This window comes from Palaemon carinicauda, unplaced genomic scaffold (assembly GCF_036898095.1).
Source record: "Palaemon carinicauda isolate YSFRI2023 unplaced genomic scaffold, ASM3689809v2 scaffold471, whole genome shotgun sequence".
NCBI lineage: Eukaryota > Metazoa > Arthropoda > Malacostraca > Decapoda > Palaemonidae > Palaemon > Palaemon carinicauda.
Window position 1 is genome coordinate 125001 of NW_027171730.1, and position 11989 is coordinate 136989.

The 11989-nt window shown below is 29.8% G+C and overlaps 1 pseudogene; it reads right to left on the reverse strand.

The window, feature by feature from the left end:
• The window catches only part of LOC137636971 (multiple epidermal growth factor-like domains protein 6), a 25838-nt pseudogene extending 14838 nt beyond the window's left edge, over positions 1-11000 (reverse strand).
• Between the last annotated feature and the right edge of the window lie 989 nt (positions 11001-11989).

An 11989-nucleotide genomic window follows, 5' to 3' on the forward strand; every position in this document is an offset into this window, starting at 1 on the left:
TGCTTATAGCATCTTGATTTTCCAACTAGGTTTGTAGCTTGGCTAGTAGTAGTAATAATAATAATAACAATAATAATAATAAAATAATAATAATGGTAGAAGATCTATCAGGTATGATCCAACAAAGTAGATTGAGGTGGTATGGTCGTGTCGTGAGAAAAGATGAACAGTATATTGTCCAGTGGCCACTTTCCTCTTGGGGTAGTAGGTTGGCCAGGGCACGACCCACCCGTTGAGATACTACCACTAGAGTTATGGCGTCATTTGACTGGCCAGACAGTACTACATTGGCTCCTTCTCTCTGGTCACAGTTCATTTTCCCTTTGCCTACACATAAACCGAATAGTCTGGCCTATTCTTTACATATTCTCCTCTATCCTCATACTCCTGACAACACTGAGATTACCAAACAATTCTTCTTCACCCAAGTGGTTACTGTACTGTAATTGTTCAGTGACCACTTTCCTCTTGCTAAGGGTAGAAGAGACTCTTTAGCTATGGTAAGCAGCTCTTCTAGGAGAAGGACACTTCTCAAAATCAAACCATTGTTCTCTAGTCTTGGGTAGTGCCATAGCCTCTGTACCATGATCTTCCACTGTCTTGGGTTAGATTTCCCTTACTTGAGGGTATATTCGGGCATACTATTCTATCTAATTTCTCTTCCTCTTGTTTTGGTAAAGTTTATATAGTTTATATAGGAGATATTTATTTTAATGATGTTACTCTTCTTAAAATATTTTATTTTTCACTTTTTCCTTTCCTCACTGGGCTATTTTCCCTGTTGGAACCCCTGGGCTTATAGCATCCTGCTTTTCCAACTAGGGTTGTAGCTTAGCAAGTAATAATGATAATAATAAAATTTTGAGGAGAGTGATGGAAATGGAGGTACAGGGAACGAGAAGGAGAGGGAGACCAAAGCGAAGGTGGATGGACTGTATCAAGGATGACCTTCGATCGAAGGTATTAACCGGTGATGAAGTGTGGGACAGAGGTAGATGGAGAAAGCTAGCCAGAAACATCGACCCCACATAGAAGTGGGGAAAGATGCAGACGAAGAAGAAGAAGAAGAAGAAGAAGAAGAAAAAGATTGTCTCCTGCTACGTCTATTGACGCAGCCAGGTGCTAAAAGGATATTGCAATGAATTTCAAGCAATGCTTACAGTGCATTATTTCAGGTACACTGATGACACTACCCGTTTTCTTTCACTGAGGATATGAGTAAATAAAAGTGTACAGTACTTCACTTTAATGACATGGAAAGCTAAGCAGTACTCATTACTATATACTGTTGAATCAGTAGAACTTCAAAGTTCAAAGTTGGAGCAAATGCTTTTTTGTTGACCAGGCGGACATGAGTCTTTTTATAGTTTATTTATGACATATCTGTTTTTGACATTGCTAATAGTTTATATATGACATGTCTGTTTTGACGTTGTTACTTTTTTTAGAATGATTTAATTGTTAATTTGTTCTCTTCATTTATTTATTTCCTTATTTCCTTTTCTCACTGAGCTATTTTTCCCTGTTGGAGCCCCTGGGCTTATAGCATCTTGCTTTTCCAACTAGGGTTGTAGCTTGGATAGTAATAATAATAATAATAATAATAATAATAATAATAATACTGTACTGTACTGAGAAGTGGATTATTATTATTATTATTATTATTATTATTATTATTATTATTATTTGCTAAGCCACAACCCTAGCTGGAAAAGCAGGATGCTATAAGCCCAGGGGCCCCAACGGGGAAAATAGCCCAGTGAGGAAAGGAAATAAAGAAAAGTAAAATATTTTAAGAAGAGTAACAACAGTAAGATATAAACTATAAAAATTATAAATATTTCCTATATAAACTAAAAACTTTAACATCATTATTATCATTATTATTGTTATTATTATTATTAAATGTTAAGCTACAACCCTAGTTGGAAAAGCAGGATGCTATAAGCCCAGGGGCCCCAACAGGGAAAATAGCCCAGTAAGGAAAGGAAACAAGGAAAAATAAAATATCTTAAGAAGAGTAACAACAGTAAAATATATACTATAAAAACTTTAACAAAACAAGAGAAATAAGATAGAATAGTGTGCCCAAGTGTACCCTCAAGCAAGAGAACTCTAACCCAAGACAGCGGAAGACCATGTTAAAGAGGCTAGTTTATTCCTTCTTAAAGTTTATAGAGAATTAAATGCCTGTTCTGAAAAGTCACTCAGGACTTTGTTGGAAAAACTCCCATCAAACACATTTAAGGATACTTACGCTTGCAATTCGTTTCATCCTGCAACTGGAAACCTTTCCTGCAGGAGCAATTATAGGATCCATCTGTGTTGCTGCATGTGTGTTCACAGCCTCCGTTATCCTCAGAGCATTCGTCTATGTCTGTGGCAGGAATAAAAGGAGGCTTAAAAAATATATAAATTATCAGTTTTTATAATATATTATAAATTGGGGGTTTAAAGATATTCGTCTTTTTTATTCTTAGTTTTCGTTTTCTTTGAAATTATATTTTCCTGATTTACAAATGACGAATACGAAAAGCAATGACACTTAATTTATCACTTATGGATGGGACGTTTTTAGTCATATGAATTATAAGTTCAATTTCCTTACGCATACATACATACATACATACATACATACAGACATACATACATACATACATACATACATACACACACATTAATGGACGAAAGTACTAACTCATACCGTCTTTTAATTTTCCCTTTCGGGGCTATAATACACACATACACACACACACACACACACATATATATATATATATATATATATATGTGTGTGTGTATATATATATATATATATATATATATATATATATATATATATATATATATATATATATGTATATATATACATATATATATGTGTATATATATACATATATATATGTGTATATATATATATATATATATATATATATATATATATATATATATATATATATATATATATATATATATATATAAATTATATATATATATATATGTATATATATATCTATATTTACTGTACTGTATATATATATATATATATATATATATATATATATATATATATATATATATATATATATATATATATATATATATATATATATATATACATATATATAAATAAATACATACATACATATATGACATTATATATATGCATTCATACAACATAAACACACACCTCATACGCATACCATACACAATGATACATTCATAAACGTAAATACAAAATTACGAATCCATACCTAACAACTAAAGCAAACCAAATTAAATTAACTTAATTACCTTGACACGAAAAGCCATCAATCCCAAGACTGAATCCTGACAGACAGACACACACGTAGCCATCATCGCTGTCAAAACAGTCTTGCTGACACTTACGGTCTGGGTCTTGGTCCCGGCAGGTTTTTGGCTGAAAAGAGGGGGGGGGGGGGAGAATTGGAAATGCTTGATTTTATTATATATTTTGTATAATGAAAGAATGAATGGTATATTTTTAGGTTGATTGAATTATTGCATGAGTGTCTCTATGCATATTTGTAGGTTATATAAATATAAATATAAATATATGTATGTATGTATGTATGTATGTATGTGTGCTGTATATATATACAGTATATACATATATATATATATATATATATATATATATATATATATATATATATACATATAATATATATATATATATATATATATATATATATATATATATATACATATATATATATATATAAATTTATTTATATTTCTATATATATAGATAATATATATATACATATATATATAAATTTATATATATTTCTATATATAAATAATATATATACACATATATATATATATAATATATATATACATATGCTCAAATGATTCAAACAATCTAACACTGCTGAAGCATTAACCCACTAAATTTTAAGAGAGAGAGAGAGAGAGAGAGAGAGAGAGAGAGAGAGAGAGAGAGAGAGAGAGAGAGAGAGAGACTCCTTTTTTTTTAACAATAACTCACACTTGCCTGACATGTCTTGCCATCTATATGAAGATCATATCCTTGAAGGCAAGTACAGACGCCACCTTCCGGTCCGTCGTCGCATTTATGTTGGCACCCGCCATTTCCTATTTGGCAGTTGACGGTTTCATTTACTGTAGGGAAATGAATGAGGATTTTAAATATTTTATTTATAAAATAATAAGGATAAGGAATATATGTATGCCGAAAGAATAAAAGAATAAGGATTTTAAACATTTTATTTAGAAAGAAATTAAGAATAAGCAATATGTGTATGCTGAAAGAATAAGGCTTTTAAACATTTTATTTGAAAAGAAATATTTTAAACATTTTATCTAAAAAGAAATAGGAATATTAAATATATGTATGCCGAAAAAATAAGGCTTTTAAACATTTTAATCATAAAATGATAAGGATAAGAAATATATGTATGACGAAAGAATAAGGCTTTTAAACATCTTATTTAAAAAGAAATAAGAATAAGCAATATGTGTATGCTGAAAGAATAAAAGAATAAGGCTTTCAAACATTTTATTTACAAAAAATTAAGAATAAGATATATATTTATGCCGAAATAATAAGGCTTTTAAACATTGTGTTTTACAAAAAATTAAGAATAAGAAATATATGTATGCCGAAAAAAATAGACTTTAAAACATCTTAATTATATAATAATAAGAATAAGGAATATATGTATGCCGAAAGAATAGAAGAATAAGGGGTTTAAACATTTTATTTAAAAATAAATATTTTAAACTTTTTATCTAAAAAATAAAATATAAGATTAAGAAATTTTATGTATGCCTTAAGAATAAGGCTTTTAAACATTTTATTTAAAAGAAATATTTTAAACTTTTTATCTAAGAAATGAAATATAAGAATAACGAAATATATGTATGACGAAAGAAATAAGGCTTTTAAACACTTTATTTGCAAAAACATAAGAATAAGCAATATGTGTATGCTAAAAGAATAAAATAATAAGGCTTTTAAACATTTTATTTAAAAAGAAATTAAGAATAAGAAATATGTGTATTCCGAAAGAATAAAAAAATAAGGATTTTAAACATTTTATTTAAAAAGAAATTAAGAATAAGAAATATGTGTATTCCGAAAGAATAAAAAAAAAAATAAGGATTTTAAACATTTTATTTAAAAAGAAATTAAGAATAAGAAATATGTGTATTCCGAAAGAATAAAAAAAAAATAAGGATTTTAAAACATTTTATTTAAAAAAGAAATTAAGAATAAGAAATATGTGTATTCCGAAAGAATAAAAAAAAAATAAGGATTTTAAACATTTTATTTAAAAAGAAATTAAGAATAAGAAATATGTGTATTCCGAAAGAATAAAAAAAAAATAAGGATTTTAAACATTTTATTTAAAAAGAAATTAAGAATAAGAAATATGTGTATTCCGAAAGAATAAAAAAAAATAAGGATTTTAAACATTTTATTTAAAAAAGAAATTAAGAATAAGAAATATGTGTATTCCGAAAGAATAAAAAAAAAATAAGGATTTTAAACATTTTATTTAAAAAGAAATTAAGAATAAGAAATATGTGTATTCCGAAAGAATAAAAAAAATAAGGATTTTAAACATTTTATTTAAAAAGAAATTAAGAATAAGAAATATGTGTATTCCGAAAGAATAAAAAAATAAGGATTTTAAACATTTTATTTACAAAAAAAATTAAGAATAAGAAATATATGTATGCCGAAAGAATAGAAGAATAAGACTTTTAAACATTTTATTTAAAAAAAATCAAGAATAAGAAATATATGTATGACGAATGAATAGGGATTTTAAACATTTTTATTTAAAAAGAAATATTTTTAACTTTTTATCTAAAAAATAAAGTATAAGAATATGAAATATATGTATGCCGAAATAATAAGAATAAGGAATATATGTATGACGAAAGAATAAGGCTTTTAAACATTTTATTTAAAAAGAAATATTTTAAATTTTTTATCTACAAAATAAAATATAAGCATAAGAAATATGTGTATGCCGAAAGAATAAGGCTTTTAAACATTCTATTTGAAAAGAAATATTTTAAACTTTTTATCTAAAAAGTAAAATATAAGAATAAGAAATATATGTACGTATGCCGAAAGAATAAGGCTTTTAAACATTTTAATTTAAAAAAATAAGAATAAGGAATATGTGTATGCCGAAAGATAAGGCTTTTAAACATTTTATTTGAAAAGAAATAATGATAAGAAATATATGTATGCCACCAAATTTTTGTTTTGTTAGTTAACTATTTAAGAATAGCGTACGCAGCCAGTCAAATATGAACTGCTAAATATCTAGATATGTATATGTACAAAAATGTATGCAACCTAATTTTCGTTTAATTAATAATACCAATTAATCACAGTCAGCGTTTCCTTCCCAAAACATAACCATCAAACATTTCTCTCTGGTTACGGTTCATTTTCACTTTGCCTACACATACAATCGAATAGTCTGGCCTATTCTTTACAGATTCTCCTCTGCCCTCATACACCTGACAACACTGAGATTACTAAACTATTTTTCTTCCCCCAAGTGGTTAACAACTGTACTCTGTTCAGTGGCTACTTTCCTCTTGGTAAGGGTAGAAGAGACTCTCTAGCTATGGTAAGCAGCTCTTCTAGGAGAAGGACACTCCAAAATCAAACCATTGTTCTTTAGTCTTGGATAGTGCCATAACCTTTGTACCATGGTCTTCCACTATCTTGGATTAGAGTTCTCTTGCTTGAGGGTACACTCGTGCACACTATTCCACCTGGTTTCTCTTTCTTTTGTTTTGTTAAAGTTTTTATAGTTTATATAGGAAATGTTTATTTAGATGATGTTACTGATCTTAAGATATTCTATTTTTCCTTGTTTCCTTTCCTCACTGGGCTATTTTTCCCTATTTGAGCCCTTGGACTTATAGCATCTTGCTTTTCCAACTAGGGTTGTAGCTTGGCTAGTAATAATAATAATAATAATAATAATAATAATAATAATAATAATAATAATAATAATAATAATAACAGATCTCAAAGTCTCACTTTTCGGGGAAATTTTCCTCCGCTCCAAAGGTCCAATTGGCTTGTACGTGAAGATGATGTCTTCGGTCATCGTTTTGAAGTCATGCCTCGAAGAAGCTGATAATTCCGTGAACTCCTCCATATCAGGGCTGCTTATCTTTGGACCTGTTATGACTAAGAGAGAGATTTGATGTTACTGGGTGACATATATTCACTGTTAAAAGCTAAGCTTTGCAAAAAAAAAAAAAAAAAAAAAAAAAAAAACAAAAAAATAAATAAATAAATAAAATCCTGGACGAAAGTCTTTTCATTGCTTCTTTCGGGGCTATAATACACACACACACACACACACACACACACACACACACACACACACACACACACACACGTTTCAAAAGCTGATATATTGACGTTAAGGAGTGATATTACGGTCACCAACCCGTAAAAGATGATAAAAATACAGTAAAAATTACGGTCGCCTGTTAAAAATTTGCCGTAAAAACGTTAAAAATCCTGGAATAAATGTTGCCAAGCATTGACCGTTTTTAAAAACGGATATATTGACGTAAAGGGAGTGATATTACGGTCACCAAACCGTAAAAGATAATAAAAATACAGTAAAAATTACGGTCGCCTGTTAAAAATTTGCCGTAAAAACGGTAAAAATCCTGGAATAAATGTTGCCAGGCATTTACCATTTTTCACAACGGATATACTTGACGTTAAGGAGTGATATTACGGTCACCAAACCCGTAAAAGATAATAACAAAGTAGGGTAAAAATTACGGCCGCCTGTATTTACTGAAATACGGCCAAGAACCGTATATTTTTACGGAGAATTTCCGTTTAAAATTACGGTTTTTTAACAGTGTAGGTTGTTATAAATGCTATACTTTTTCACTCTACTATCTAGCTTTTCTTTCTAAGAGCTAATCTATTTAGTATGTTTCGGAAGTATATCAACACAAATATATAATATATTTACTCTAAAACAATTGGTAAATAATAATAAGATAGATAACAGCAGTAGAAAGTAGAATTTAAAAGGTTGGACTACAAGTTTGGAAGAAAACTAGCGGGTACGAGGTTGAAGAAACCTTAACAGTTGGTGCAAAAGTCTTAAGGTGGTACTCTAGTTTAAGAGACACTGCAAACCCCCTTTAATGAAGCACTATATCGCACCTCACTAACCCCATATGGTAAAAGTAAATTAATTATATTAATTAGGTTTACCGTCATACGCCAAACCTTTGTAAGCAAAACTAAATAACTTCGAAAACGTCCCCTGATTGGTGAATGCCAGACTGGGGTTCGAGTCCTGCTCAAACTCGTTAGTTCCTTTGGTCGCTGCTATCTCACCATCCTTGTGAGCTAAAGATGGGGAAGGGGGGTTGGGAGGGCCTATGGTTCTATCTACTGAGTCATCAGCAGCCATTGTCTGGCTCTCCTTGCTCGGGCGGAGAAGGGGTTTGGTCGCTGATCGTATGTATATATGGTTAGTTTCTAGGGCATTGTCCTGCTTGCTAGGGAAATTTCACTGTCCCCTTGCCTCTGCCATTCCTGAGCGGCCTTTTAACCTTAAGAAACAAATATGTCATTGTTCCTTGCTATATTTAATGACATATTTCAGAAGATTCATTATTGTATGATAGATTTACGTAACACTATTACGAATGGGAAAGTGAAAAGCTTACTATCACAGTTCCCTTTCGTCTGTCATTTCATAACCCTCCATGCAGGAACAGCTGTAGGATCCTTCTGTGTTGTGGCATTGGTGGGCACACCCTCCGTTGTCCTTCAGGCACTCGTCTACGTCTGAAACCAGAGGTCCACATGGACTTTAAACCTTAGCAATTTTTTTTTTTATTACACGTTGGGTACAGTTGGACACAAAAAATCCTGGCAAACGACTCTGAGGAAGTGCACCCTCAAGGCCCAGTAGAATAGACAGGTCAACCCACGCGCAGCTTTCGCTCGGATGGCCGTTATTAATGTGACGTCAGATGGTTCGACACCTGAGTCACGTGACTAGACGCACCGTCAAAAAATCCCCCAAGGCAATCGGAAGCCCCTGTCCGGAGAGAAGCTCTGGGCAATCTAAAGAAGAGCACGTGTCCTCTTTCTCACATTTTCTTTCTCTCCTCTGTCTCTCTCTGACTGCTTGTCCATAATCTCATTTAATTATATTATTATTATTATTAAAATGATGATGATTATTATTATTATTATTATCATTATGATTTTTTATTATTATTATTATTAATTATTATTATTATTATTATTATTATTATTATTATTATTAATTATTATTATTATTATACTTTTGATATTAATATAAAATAAATATAATAATAATAATAATAACAACAGCCACCACCACCAACAACAATAACAATAATAATATCAGGAGTATTACAATAATAATGATAATAATGATAATGATAATAATAATAATAATAATGATAATAGTAATAATAATAATAATAATAATAATAATAATAATAATAATAATAATAATAATAATAAATTACTATGATTATTATTATTCTTTGACTCTTGATACCATTATTACTATTATTATAATTATACTCCTTATATTATTATTATATTGTTTTTATTATTATGGTTATCATTATTTTTAGTATTATTATTATTATTAATTATTAATTATTATTATTATTATTATTATTATTATTATTAATTATTACCGTTATGATGGAGGCGATTTATAATTATACAATGGTGACCTCTCAATAATCATATTTGGAAATTTAGGCCTTGGGGCCAATATGACCTTGAGACAGAGCAAGGCTGTGAGACAAATTGAGTCGGAGAGAGATGGATGTCTGACCTCCTGGGCTGCTCATTAAAGACTGACCATAGGTTCAGCGTGGGACCCTCTTTTGAACCTGTTGACACCACGGATGCGCAAACTTTTAAAATTTCAAGCGGCCCGTGGGTTGACCTGTGCTATGGGCCCTTGGTGCACCTCACGCCCTTACTGCGCGACGAGTAACCAAACAGATAGTGTACGGAGAGATAGGAACTCTCTGTGCAGTAATGTGTTATAAGGTGCACGTCCTCAGAGCGAGGTGTGACAGGGGACTCCAGGTGTCCATCTGTACATATAAATTACCAATTAAATTAATTTCTCTAACAAAATTATCAAATAATTCACTGCATGAAGATCCTATTTCTATACGTCAATTTATAACTTTAGAAAGGTAATTTCAAATAGAAGGTAAGAAATGTAATTAAAGAGAGAGTTACAACAACCCAACATTGGAAATATCCTACTAAAATTATAGATTATCTTTCGCACAAAGGTCAAGTTCATTGCCTGATAATTCTATTTCTATACGTCAATATGTAGCTTTAGAAATGTAATTTTCAAATACAAGGTAATAAATGTAATTAAAGAGAGAGTTCAGTAATCCAACATTGGAGATATCCAATCAAAATATAGATTATCTTTCACACAAAGGTTACCGTGACAAAAATTATCAAATATTGCATGATAATCCTATTTCTATATGTCAACTTATAGCTTTCACAAAGTAATTTTCAAATAGAATGTAATAAATTTAATTAAGAGAGTTCAGTAATCCAACAATCGAAGATATCCTACTAAATTATAGATTATCCTTCACACAAAGGTCAAGTTCATTGCCTGATAATCCTATTTCTATTTGTCAATTTATAGTTTTTAGAAAGGTAATTTTCTATTAGAAGGTAATAAATGTAATCAAAAAGAGAGTTCAATAACCCAACATTGGAGATATCCTACTAAATTATAGATTATCCTTCACACAAAAGGTTTAAAATAATCACCATTGCATCTAAACCCATCAGAGTCGAGGACGTAACCTAGTCGACATACGCACTCGAAGCCTGAAGACGTCTCCACACATTCCTGCTGACACTGCAGGAACGGCTCTTGAAGACATCCTTCGATCTTCTGTGAGTCAGATATGAATTTATAAATATTAGCCAAGATTTAATAATAAATTATCTTCCGGTTAATGAAATAAATGATCTTGCTTGAGGGTACACTCGGGCATACTATTCTATCTAATTTCTCTTCCTCTCGTTTTGTTAAAGTTTATATAGTTTCTATAGGAGATATTTATTTTTAAATATTTTATTTTTCACTTGTTTCTTTCCTCGCTGGGCTATTTTATAATAATAATAATAATAATAATAATAATAATAATAATAATAATAATAATCCAAAATCAAACCATTGTTCTCTATTCTTTGGGTAGTGCCATAGCCTCTGTACCATGGTCTTCCACTGTCTTGGATTAGAATTCTCTTGCTTGAGGGTACACTCGGGCACACTATTCTATCTAATTTCTCTTCCTCCTGTTTTGTTAAAGTTTATATAATTTCTATAGGAGATATTTATTTTAATGATGTTACTCTTCTTAAAATATTTCATTTTTCACCTTTTCCTTTCCTCGCTGGGCTATTTTCCCTGTTGGAGCCCCTGGGCTTATAGCATCCTGGTTTTCCAACTAGGGTTGTAGCTTGGCAAGTAATAATAATAATAATAATAATAATAATAATGTTGATGATGATGATGATAATAATAATAATAATAATAATAATAATAATAATAAATAATGTTGAAGATGATGATAATGATGACAATAATAATAATGATAATAATAATAATAATAATGTTGAAGATGATGATAATGATGATGATGATAATAATAATAATAATATTGATAATAATAATAATAATATAATAATGATGATGATGATGATGATGATGACAATAATAATAATAATAATAATAATAATAATAATAATAATAATAATAGTCAATGTTGATGATAATGATGATGATGATGACAACAATAATAATAATAATAATAATAATAATTCTCCGTACCTTACACGACCTTGCCATCCAGATCGAGCAAGTACCCAGAATGACAA